Source organism: Schistocerca americana, chromosome 1 (assembly GCF_021461395.2).
Source record: "Schistocerca americana isolate TAMUIC-IGC-003095 chromosome 1, iqSchAmer2.1, whole genome shotgun sequence".
Lineage (NCBI taxonomy): Eukaryota > Metazoa > Arthropoda > Insecta > Orthoptera > Acrididae > Schistocerca > Schistocerca americana.
The window spans coordinates 155,187,454-155,198,419 of record NC_060119.1 but is presented as its reverse complement, the minus strand read 5'-3'; positions in this window follow the sequence as shown (position 1 = coordinate 155,198,419).

Sequence of the window (10,966 nt, the reverse complement as noted above, 5' to 3'; positions counted from 1 at the left end):
CGTCGTGTACATTGAGGACCCAAGGCTAACAGGGTGGCCACCAGTGCCTTTATCTTGGCCGTAGAGTGTGATGTCTTGCCCGAGAAGGTCAAGGTAATGGTTTACCATTGTGACGTCAAGCCCTACGTCCCTCCCTCGATGCGGTGCTTCCAGTGCTGGAAGTTTGGGCACATGTCCTCCCGTTGCCCATCCAGTGCCCCATGTCGAGATTGCGGACGCCCCTCTCATCCCGATTCTCCATGTGCGCCTCCACCCGTATGTGTCAACTGTGGGGAGCACCACTCTCCATGCTCGCCGGATTGCCCCGTTCTTCATAAGGAGCGGAAGATAATGGAATTTAAGACCCTGGACCGGCTTACTTATCGAGAGGCAAAACTGAAATTTGAAAGGTTGTATCCTGCTTCCATTCAAACATCTTATGCTGCAGCCACGTCATCGTCGCCATCGCGAGCGACGGTTGTCGCCTCCTCTGTGCCGCCTTCAGTGGGCCCTCGGGGCCGTGCCTCTCTGTCTGCCCCCCTACTGTCTGGGGGCACGCCTTCCTCTGTTCCCCCCTTAGCCGATGGGGGCAAACCCTCTTCTGTCGCTCCCCCCACGCTTACTTCGGGAGTGACATCTGCTCAAAAACCGGGAGGCTCGATCCTCCCCCTCTTTCTCCACCGGCGTTGCCTCTGCCGGTTCCTCTCTCGCGGAAGGGGTCCCTCGAGGCTCTCCCTTTCTCAGTTTCTTCTCCTACCCAGCCGGATGTCAGCCAGTGGCAGAAGGTTCCACCACCTGCTGGTCATAGGGCTTCTGCGTCGTTGTCAGCCTCCGACGCTCCTTCAGAGAAGCTCTCCCAGCCCTCTCACCCTAAGGGCAGACGCGAGAAGAAGGAACGGAATGTGTCCAAGAAGAAGGACGTTCCCACGGTTTCAGTGCCGCCTGCTGTACATAGTCCTGGCTCCGGGGATGAGGTGCAGATCCTCGCCTCTGCCGCGGATCTCGCCCTCACAGAACCCTCGGGGGCCTTTCCTATGGCCTCAGATGACTCTCCCCTGGTGGCAGCAGTTGGCTCTGAGGCGCCGTCTGCCTCTTAGTCGCCTTTACGCCCTCCCAGTCCCTTACTGCTTCCATTCTCCAGGGGAATTGCGGCGGTTATTTCCGCCACCTGCCTGAGCTCCGGATGCTTCTGAGTGCTTCCCCTGTTCTCTTCATTGCTCTGCAGGAAACTTGGTTTCCAGCAATGCGGACCCCCACCCTTCGTGGTTATCAGGGATACTATAAGATCCGTGCTGCCCATCAACGAGCATCAGGTGGAGTTTGTTTCTTTGTTCACCACTCTGTCTGTAGCTCGCCATTACACCTTCTAACGCCGTTTGAGGCAGTTGCTGTCAGGGTTGAGCTCTCACCAGCTATTACTGTTTGCGCTGTTTCCATTTCTCCGGATGGGGAGCTCCCCCGACATGTCTTGGCTGTGCCGCTGGCTCAGCTCCCGCCACCATTGCTGCTTCTGGGCGATTTCAATGCCCACAACCCTCTATCGGGTGGCACTGTCTCCGATGACCACGATAGTGCCATGGAGCATGTGTTGGCTCAGCTCGACCATAGCCTTTTGAACACCGGTGCTCCCACGCATTTCAGTGTGGCCCATGGCTCGTTCTCGGCCATCGATCTCTCTCTTTGCAACCCCGGACTTGTCCCATCCCTCCACTGGAGGGTGCATCCTGACCTGTGTGGTAGTGACCATTTTCCCATCTATTTGTCACTGCCCCAGTGTCATTCTTCTGGGCGCCTGCCCCGCTGGGCTCTCCACAGGGCTGACTGGCCGGCTTTTACTTCCGCTGCAACCATTGAGTCTCCCCCACAGGGTGACATTGACGAGGTGGACCATGTCTTAACCACGTCAATCATTTCGGTGGCCGAGGCTGCCATCCCCCGCTCTTCTGGACTCCCTCGGAGGAAGGCTGTCCCCTGGTGGTCGCCGGAGATTGCTGAGGCTATTCGCGACCATAGGCGTTCTCTCCAGCGTCATAGGCGGCACCTGTCTCTAGAGGCCCTCATCGCCTTTAAGAGGCTTCGTGCCTTGGCCCGTCGCCTTATCACACGGCGTAAGCAGGAGTGCTGGGAGAGGTATGTCTCATCCTTGGCCTCCTGTGTCTCCCCCTCGCTCGTGTGGTCCCGGATCTGGCGGATTTATGGATACCAGACCCCTATGGGTGTCCCTGGGATCTCCTTGGACGGCGCTGTCTGCACGGACGCTGCCGCCATTGCTGAACACATTGCTGCACACTTTGCTCAGAGCACTGCGACTGTGACTTATCCCCCCGCCTGTCGCTCTCCAAACGAGCGAGCCGAGCAGACGCTGTTATCATTCCACACGTGTCGTTCTGAAAAATGCAACACTCCTTTCAACGAGAGGGAATTCCTCGCTGCCCTCGCCGACTGCCCTGATACGGCAGCAGGACCAGACTGCATCCACGCGCAGATGCTGAAGCATCTCTCCAGGGACTGCCAGAGACACATCCTCACCATCTTTAACAGCATTTGGAGCGAGGGCGTGTTCCCGTCGCAATGGCGAGAGGGTCTTATTGTCCCTATATTGAAGCCCGGTGCGGACCCACTGGCGGTGGACAGCTATCGTCCCATTACCCTCACCAACGTTTTGTGCAAATTGCTCGAACGTATGGGTGGGCGGCGTTTGTGTTGGGTCCTTGAGTCGTGCGGTCTCCTCGCTCCATCTCAGGGTGGCTTCCGCCGGGCTGGTCTACCACGGACAATTTTGTGTGGCTGGAATCTGCTATCTGTACGGCCTTTGCCCGACGTCAGCATCTCGTTTCTGTATTTTTCGATCTGCGGAAGGCGTATGACACCACATAGAGGCATCACATCCTCGCCACGTTGCATGAGTGGGGTTTTCGTGGTCGGCTCCCGGCTTTTCTTCAAACCTCTTTATTGCGCCGCTCTTTCCGGGTGCAAGTTGGTGCCGCTTCTAGTTCATCTTATATACAGGAAAATGGGGTCCCGCAGGGCTCAGTGTTGAGCGTCTCCTTATTTTTAGTGGCCATTAATGGCCTGGCTGCAGCCATGGGGTCGTCGGTGTCTCCTTCTTTGTATGCCGACGACTTCTGCATGTCATTTAGCTCCACGACTACGGTAGTCGCCGAACGCAGGCTGCAAGTCGCCATTCGCAAGGCAGCATCATGGGCTCTGTCTCATGGGTTTCAGTTCTCTGCAGCCCAGACTCGAAATATGCACTTCTGCAGGCGTCGGACGGTCCACCCTCATCCTAAACTTTACCTCGACGGCCACCTGCTTGACGTGGTGGACACTTGCCGCTTCTTGGGAGTCGTGTTTGATGCCCGACTCACATGGGGTCCTCATGTAACTCAGCTGAAGCAAAAATGCTGGCGGCACCTCAACGCCCTCCGCTGCCTTAGCCACACGTCTTGGGGTGCAGATCACTGCACGCTGCTGCGATTGTACAGAGCCCTCGTGCAGTCCCGGCTTGATTATGGGACCCTGGCCTATGGGTCTGCATCACCCTCAGTGTTGAAGTTGTTAGACCCCATACACCACTGTGGGGTTCGGCTTGCAACTGGCGCTTTTCGTACCAGCCCCGTGGATAGTCTACTGGTGGAGGCCGGGGTTCCCTCGCTGCGGATTCGCCGCCATCGACTGCTCGCCGACTATGCTGTCCACGTGCATTGCTCGCCAGGCCATCCCAATCGTCGCCTGCTTTTCCCTGCCATGGTCCTCCATCTGCCCGAACGGCGACCTAGGTCTGGGCTTTCCGTAGCTATACGCTTCCAGTCCCTGCTGTCAGAACTGGGGTCATTCCCTCTTCTGCCTCCCTTCCGGGTCCGTGCACCTATGCCTCCCTGGTGTTTGCCCCAGCCATCCAACCGTCTGGACTTGGCACAGGGACCCTCCGTCGCCGTTTTCCTGCGCTCATCGCCTCAATTTCGGACTGTGAGACTGTCTACACTGATGGTTTCCTGGTTGATGGTCGCACTGCCTACTCCTTTGCTCATGCTGCCCATGTTGAGCAGCGCTCCTTGCCGGCTGGCTGCAGTATTTTTACTGCAGAGCTGGTGGCCATATTGCGCGCTCTTGAGCATATGCGTTTCTGCTCAGGTAGGTCCATCGTGATCTGCAGTGACTCCCTGAGCAGCCTTCAGGCCATCGACCGCTGCTATCCCTCTTCTCCTCTGGTGTCCTCAATTCAGGAGTCTGTTTCCGCCGTTGCCCATTCTGGTCGTTCGGTGGTCTTGGTTTGGACGCCAGGTCATGTTGGAATCCCGGGGAACGGACGTGTTGACAGGCTGGCCTAAAGGGCGATCGACGCCCCAGTTTTGGAGATCGGCCTCACAGCTCGCGATCAGCAGCTGGTGTTGCGCCGTGAGGTGCTTGGGATGTGGTCTGCTGAGTGGCAAGGCATGACAGCGCCTAATAAACTGCGGGCTGTCAAGGAGACGACCGATGTGTGGCGCTCCTCCCTGAGGTCTTCTCGCAGGGACTCTGTTATCCTGTGTCGGCTGCGCATCGGCCATACATACCTGAAGCACGGCCATCTTTTGGGTCAGGAGGATTCCCCACTGTGTCAGTGTGGGTCCCGGCTGACGGTCGCCCACATTTTATTGGAGTGTCCCCGACTGCGCACCCTCCGGCAGTCTTTTAATCTCCCGGGCACTTTGCCTTTGATTTTATGTGACGATGCCTCCATGGCTGACAATGTTTTACATTTTATCCGTCGTAGTTCCTTTTATGGTTCCATTTAGGGGGGTCCTGCTCCTTTCCCTTTGTGTGTGTCTCTAGTCCTCGAGTCTCTCGTTTCTGGTTGCAGATTTTAGTGTGTAGTCGGTTGGTTGACTCTTTCCTTTTTTTGTAGTCATGGTCAGTCAACCAGTCTCCAGCCGTCTTCTTTTCTTCTGTTTCTTTTTGTCTGGTGTTCATCTGTCCTCTTCGTGTCTGTAGTGTTCGTTACCGCATTTGTGTTCTTTTAGGGCCTGGGGGGGGGAGTCTCCTTCCCCTTGGTGTTTTACCTGCTACGTGCATTTCTGTTTCGCCTGTTTTTGGAATGGGGGACTGGTGACCTTAGCTGTTTAGTCCCCCTTAAACATCCCAACAACAACCAACCAACAACTGATGGTTCCAAACAGGAGAATTTCCTTGGCTGTTCTGTGGTGTTCCCTGATCATGTTACCTGGATTGGCCTCCCTGCTGAATATACCTTTTTCGCAGCGGAGCTCCACGCGATCCTGAAGGCACTGGAACAAATGAATCGTGTTCGGGGCGATCGATTTCTTCTCTGCTCCGATTCTCTTAGTGCCTTACAGTCACTCCAGAACCCGTACGCGACTGAGGAGATGGTCCAGCTGATATACGACCAACTGTACTTGCTCCAACGGGGGGTTAAGAGGTATCCTTCTGCTGGGTGCCTGGTCATGTCGGAATATGTGGCAATGAACAGGCCGATCGGGCTGCCAAGGAGGCCTGCAGAGAGCAGGATGTGGTCCAGTGTCCTATCCTCTTGCAGTCAGTCATCTCTGCACTCCGCAGGAAGTGCATGGAGTTGTGGGAGGACGAATGGCTGGCGGTGACGGCCAATAAACTGCAGTTGGTAAAGTCAACCACTCGGCCATGGCGTTCCTCCTGCCAGTTCCTCAGGCGGGAAGAGGTGGCCCTCACACGTCTTCGGATCGGGCACTGTCCTCTCACACATAGCTTTTTATTACGGCGGGAGGATCCTCCGTTTTGTGATGCTTGTGGTGTGTACATCTCTGTACGGCACATTTTAACAGACTGCATTTTATACCGTAATGCAAGGGCAGAAGCACAAGTTGATGGGGATCTGCCTTCTGTTTTAGCTAATGATGAGACGTGTGTGTCTAGGGTTTTTAAGTTTTGTGATGTATCTGGACTTTGGCCTAAACTTTTAGGCTGGAGGTTTTAGTGTATTGCGGAGTTGCTGACTCCTCCCATTTTTTTCCTTGCGGTTATCCAGCCAGTTCCATCTGCTACATTGTTTTAGCTCCCTCTACCATTTTCTTCCTGTGTTGTCCATGTTTTACTGCTGATTCCCTGCTTCATCCCACGCATTGGTGTGGGTGAGCACATATTTTTCAACGATTCCTCCCCGTGTTTTATGTTCCATTTTATATTCCTGTTCTGGGATTTTTCTTGACACCCGCCTCACTATGTTACTGAACAGGCGCTGAAGACCTTGCTGTCGTGCGCCCAAAAACCCCTCTACTACTACTGAATGCGGACAGCCATGGTAAGCCCACATGTTGACCGCCGCTGCGGCAGTATGATATTTGTATCGGGATAAAGGAAACCATAAATAGGGTGCTTGGGGTGCAGCGAATGCGGAGCGCAAACGATAACGGCTGTTGCTGAGGCAAATCTCGCTGTGTTGGAATCCCCATATATGTGAGTAGCCTAGTATGGGCTGGTCCGGAAGGCACCTGTCGCAAGTCGGACCACACAGTGGTAGATGGGGTCTAGTTTCTGCAGTGTCGAAGGCAATGCAGAATCATAGACAGGACTTCCATAATCTAAACGAGACTGGGCCAGTCCTTGATACAATCACAGGAGATCAGAGTAATCAGCACCCCAGGTGGTATTGCACAGACACCTAAGAACATTGAGATGGGACCAGCATGTCCTCTTCAGGTGTCGAACATGAGGGAGCCATGTCAACCGGCCAACGAAGACCAGATCCAAGAAGCGATGGTTTTCTACCACCTCGAGGGTATGGCCATCGAGGAACAGTTCCAGATGGGGATGGACTGTACGGCGATGGCAGAAATGCATGACATATAGCTTGGCCGCCGAAAAGTGACAATCCTGCAGGTTCAGGGGTAATGAAAGTCCCGTGATATTCCTGCCTGCCATAAGAGGCAACTAAAAGGAGTCTCGAATGTTTGGGCTTTTATTTGATGGTACTCTGTCGGGTTTGACCTCCATATTTCAGAAAATCTTCCGAAGAGCGAGCCGATTGGGGAAGGGCGCCTTACTTGGTGCATTGTGTCCATCATGCATTGAGAACTTTCGCAAGATTCTTCGTTGTTGAATTGCAGTCCTGCCTGCTCTCCATCTCTTTGGCATGAAACCATTCCTGCATGCAATACCCACCATTCAATGTTCAGTGCCACTTTCTGCACTCACAACGAACATGGACTACTTGTCACCTAATATCCAGCATGGTAGGCAGTCCATTGTGGTGAGGCCACCATGTACCCTGTTGGTTCTAACCCCCTGACAACACCAGGATCCCCCCTGTGGGTTGGGGGGTAAGAATACGCCCGCGGTATTCCTGCCTGCATTAAGAGGCGACTAAAAGGAGTCTCAAACGCTTCGGCCTTTAATGTGATGGTCTCCTAAGGGGGTTGACAACTACCATTCAGAATTTTCTCTTAGTGCGTACCATTTGGGGAAGGATGCCTTACATGGTGTATTATATATCCATCTTACCCAAAGATCAGGTGCATTCATTATTGTCATGGAGTTGGACTTACACCGAGCTTCCGGCCACATCAGCTGCAGTGTGCTCTGGTTAATAAACATTCCCTCCATTGTGCACTTCCATCTTCACCCTCATGATATACATGGATATTTGACACCCAACATCCAGCACAGTAGCCAGTCCATTGTGGTGGGGTTGTCAAGTACCCTCTTAGTGGTAGCCCCCTGACTACACAGGGATCGCACTGCTGATACCGAAGCTGCTACCACCCCATGTATGCCGAAGAGTAGACGCCTATCCGTCTGGGGCATCAGGACTCCCGGAGAAGGCCATCCTGCCAGGTGGTCTTTGCTGCGGCTGTGTGGCGCCCGTGGGGAGAGCCCCTGGTCACCCTTTCTTCTGCATTGCTCTTCAGGAAACTTGGTTTCCTGCTATGCGAACACCCCCCCCCCCTCCATGGCTATCAGGATTATTATAAGAACCGGGGAGCTTATGAAGGGGTATCTCGTGGCATCTGCATCTATGTCCTTCACTCTCTTCACAGCGAGTCTGTCCCTCTACAAACACCTTTAGAGGTGGTCGCTGTTCGAGTGTGGACGCCACAGGCTGTTACTGTCTGCAGTCTGTATCTTCCACGGATCGTGATGTCCTGCTTCATGTCCTGGCTGCGCTGATAGCCCAATTGCCGCCACCTTTCTTGTTACTAGGCGACTTCAAGGCCCATAACCCTCTGTGGGTTGGGTCAGTGTCAAGAGGTGCCACTGTTGAGCGTGTATTGGCACAGCTCGTCCTTTCCATTTCAAAAGATGGTAAGAGGCTAGGGCTGCAGATCGAAAGGTCGATGACGGAGTACGTGCCATGCGCCACACGGAAATGTGTGAATTCACCGTCTGTTCAATGGTGTATGCATGACGACATGTGTGGTAATGACCACTTCCCGATCTTTATGTCACTGCCACAGCATCACTCTTCTGGGCGCCCTTGCAGATGGGCTATGAATAAGGCTGACTGGTACTTGTTTTCCCCCACTGCCGCTATTGACCCTTTTTCTCATGAGGCCTTTGATACGGTGGTTCACTTAGTCACCACCAGTATCGTTAATGCCGCTGCATCTGCCATTCCCTGTTCTTCTGGGTCCCCTGAGGTGGAGAACTGTGCCTTGGTGGTCGCCTGACATCGCTGAAGCGATTAAAGCGTAACAAGCGACATCCCTCCATGGAACACATCATCGCCTTCACACGGCTGCATGCGCGAGCGCACCGCCCTATCCACCAACGCAAGCAGGAGTGCTGGGACAGTATGTGCCCACCATTGGCTTCCATATCTCTCCATCGCATGTCTGGGCAGAGATTAGTCGCCTATATGGCTATCGGACCCCTGTCAGCGTTGCTGCGCTCTCACTGAATCGAGCAGTTTGTACAGACTCCGACGTCATTGCAAACCGCTTGGAAGAGAATTTGGCACTGAGTTCCGCTTCTGCAAATTACCCACTGCCCTTCTGCTCCATTAAAGAGCGGATGGAACGTCGGAGCCTTTCATTTCGCACCCACCATGCTTAATCCTACACTGTTCCATTCAGTGAGTGGGAATTTCACAGTGCCCTAGCTGCTTGTCCCGATACAGCTCCTGGGCCAGATCACATCCACTGTCAGGTGCTCAAACACCTTTCAGTGGACTGCCAGCGACGCCTCCTCGAGCTTTACAACCGTATTTGGGTCGAGGGTGAGTTTCCGTTGCAATGGCGGGAAAGCATTGTTATCCCCATTTTGAAACCTGGCAAGAACCCATTGGAGGTGGACAGTTACCGCCCCATTAGCCTCACCAACGTTCTTTGCAAGTCGCTTTTACGGATGGTGAGCCGGCGGTTGAGTTGCGTACTCGAGTCTCGTGGCCTTCAGGGTGAATACCATAAAGGCCGCTCTGCCGCCGACAATCTCGTGAGCCTGGAGTCAGCCATCCGAACAGCCTTTGCCTGCAGTCAGCACTTGGTCTAGGGGTAGCGTCTTCGATTCATAATCAAATCGTCTTCGGTCTCGGGTTCGATCCCCGCCACTGCCTAAATTTTGATAAATAATCAGCATTGGCGGCCGAAGACTTCCGGCATAAGAAGTAAGCCTCATTCTTCCAACGGCCTTGCCAAAGAAGGCGGAGGAGCGAATAGTGGTTCAGGGCACTCTCTTGTCCTAGGGGTGGGAAATTTCCCATAAAGGCAGAAAAATCAGCAATGATCAACGACATGAGGATGCAGAAGGCAATGGAAACCACTGCATTAAAGACACGTAACGTGTATCCACAGGACATGTGGCCTGTAGCTGAAGAATTGTCATGATGATCTCTACATTGACAAAATATTCCGGAATAGTCCCCCATTCGGATCTCCGGGAGGGGACTGTGAAGGGGGAGGTTACCATGAGAAAAAGATTGAATAATCAACGAAAGGATAACGTTCCACGAGTCGGGGCGTGGAATGTCAGAAGCTTGAACGTGGTAGGGAAACTAGAAAATCTGAAATGGGAAATGCAAAGGCTCAATCTAGATATAGTAGGGGTCAGTGAAGCGAAGTGGAAGGAAGACAAGGGTTTCTGGTCAGATGAGTATCGGGTAATATCAACAGCAGCAGAAAATGGTATAACAGGTGTAGGATTCGTTATGAATAGGAAGGTAGGGCAGAGGGTGTGTTACTGTGAACAGTTCAGTGACCGGGTTGTTCTAATCAGAATCGACAGCAGACCAACACCGACAACGATAGTTCAGGTATACATGCCGACGTCGCAAGCTGAAGATGAACAGATAGAGAAAGTGTATGCGGATATTGAAAGGGTAATGCAGTATGTAAAGGGGGACGAAAATCTGATAGTCATGGGCGACTGGAATGCAGTTGTAGGGGAAGGAGTAGAAGAAAAGGTTACAGGAGAATATGGGCTTGGGACAAGGAATGAAAGAGGAGAAAGACTAATTGAGTTCTGTAACTAGTTTCAGCTAGTAATAGCGACTACCCTGTTCAAGAATCACAAGAGGAGGAGGTATACTTGGAAAAGGCCGGGAGATACGGGAAGATTTCAACTAGATTACATCATGGTCAGGCAGAGATTCCGAAATCAGATACTGGATTGTAAGGCGTACCCAGGAGCAGATATAGACTCAGATCATAATGTAGTAGTGATGAAGAGTAGGCTGAAGTTCAAGACAGTCAGGAAGAATCAATACGCAAAGAAGTGGGATACGGAAGTACTAAGGAATCACGAGATACGTTTGAAGTTCTCTAACGCTATAGATACAGCAATAAGGAATAGCACAGTAGGCAGTACAGTTGAAGAGGAATGGACATCTCTAAAAAGGGCCATCACAGAAGTTGGGAAGGAAAACATAGGTACAAAGAAGGTAGCTGCGAAGAAACCATGGGTAACAGAAGAAATACTTCAGTTGATTGATGAAAGGAGGAAGTACAAACATGTTCCGGGTAAATCAGGAATACAGAAACACAAGTCGCTGACGAATGAAATAAATAGGAAGTGCAGG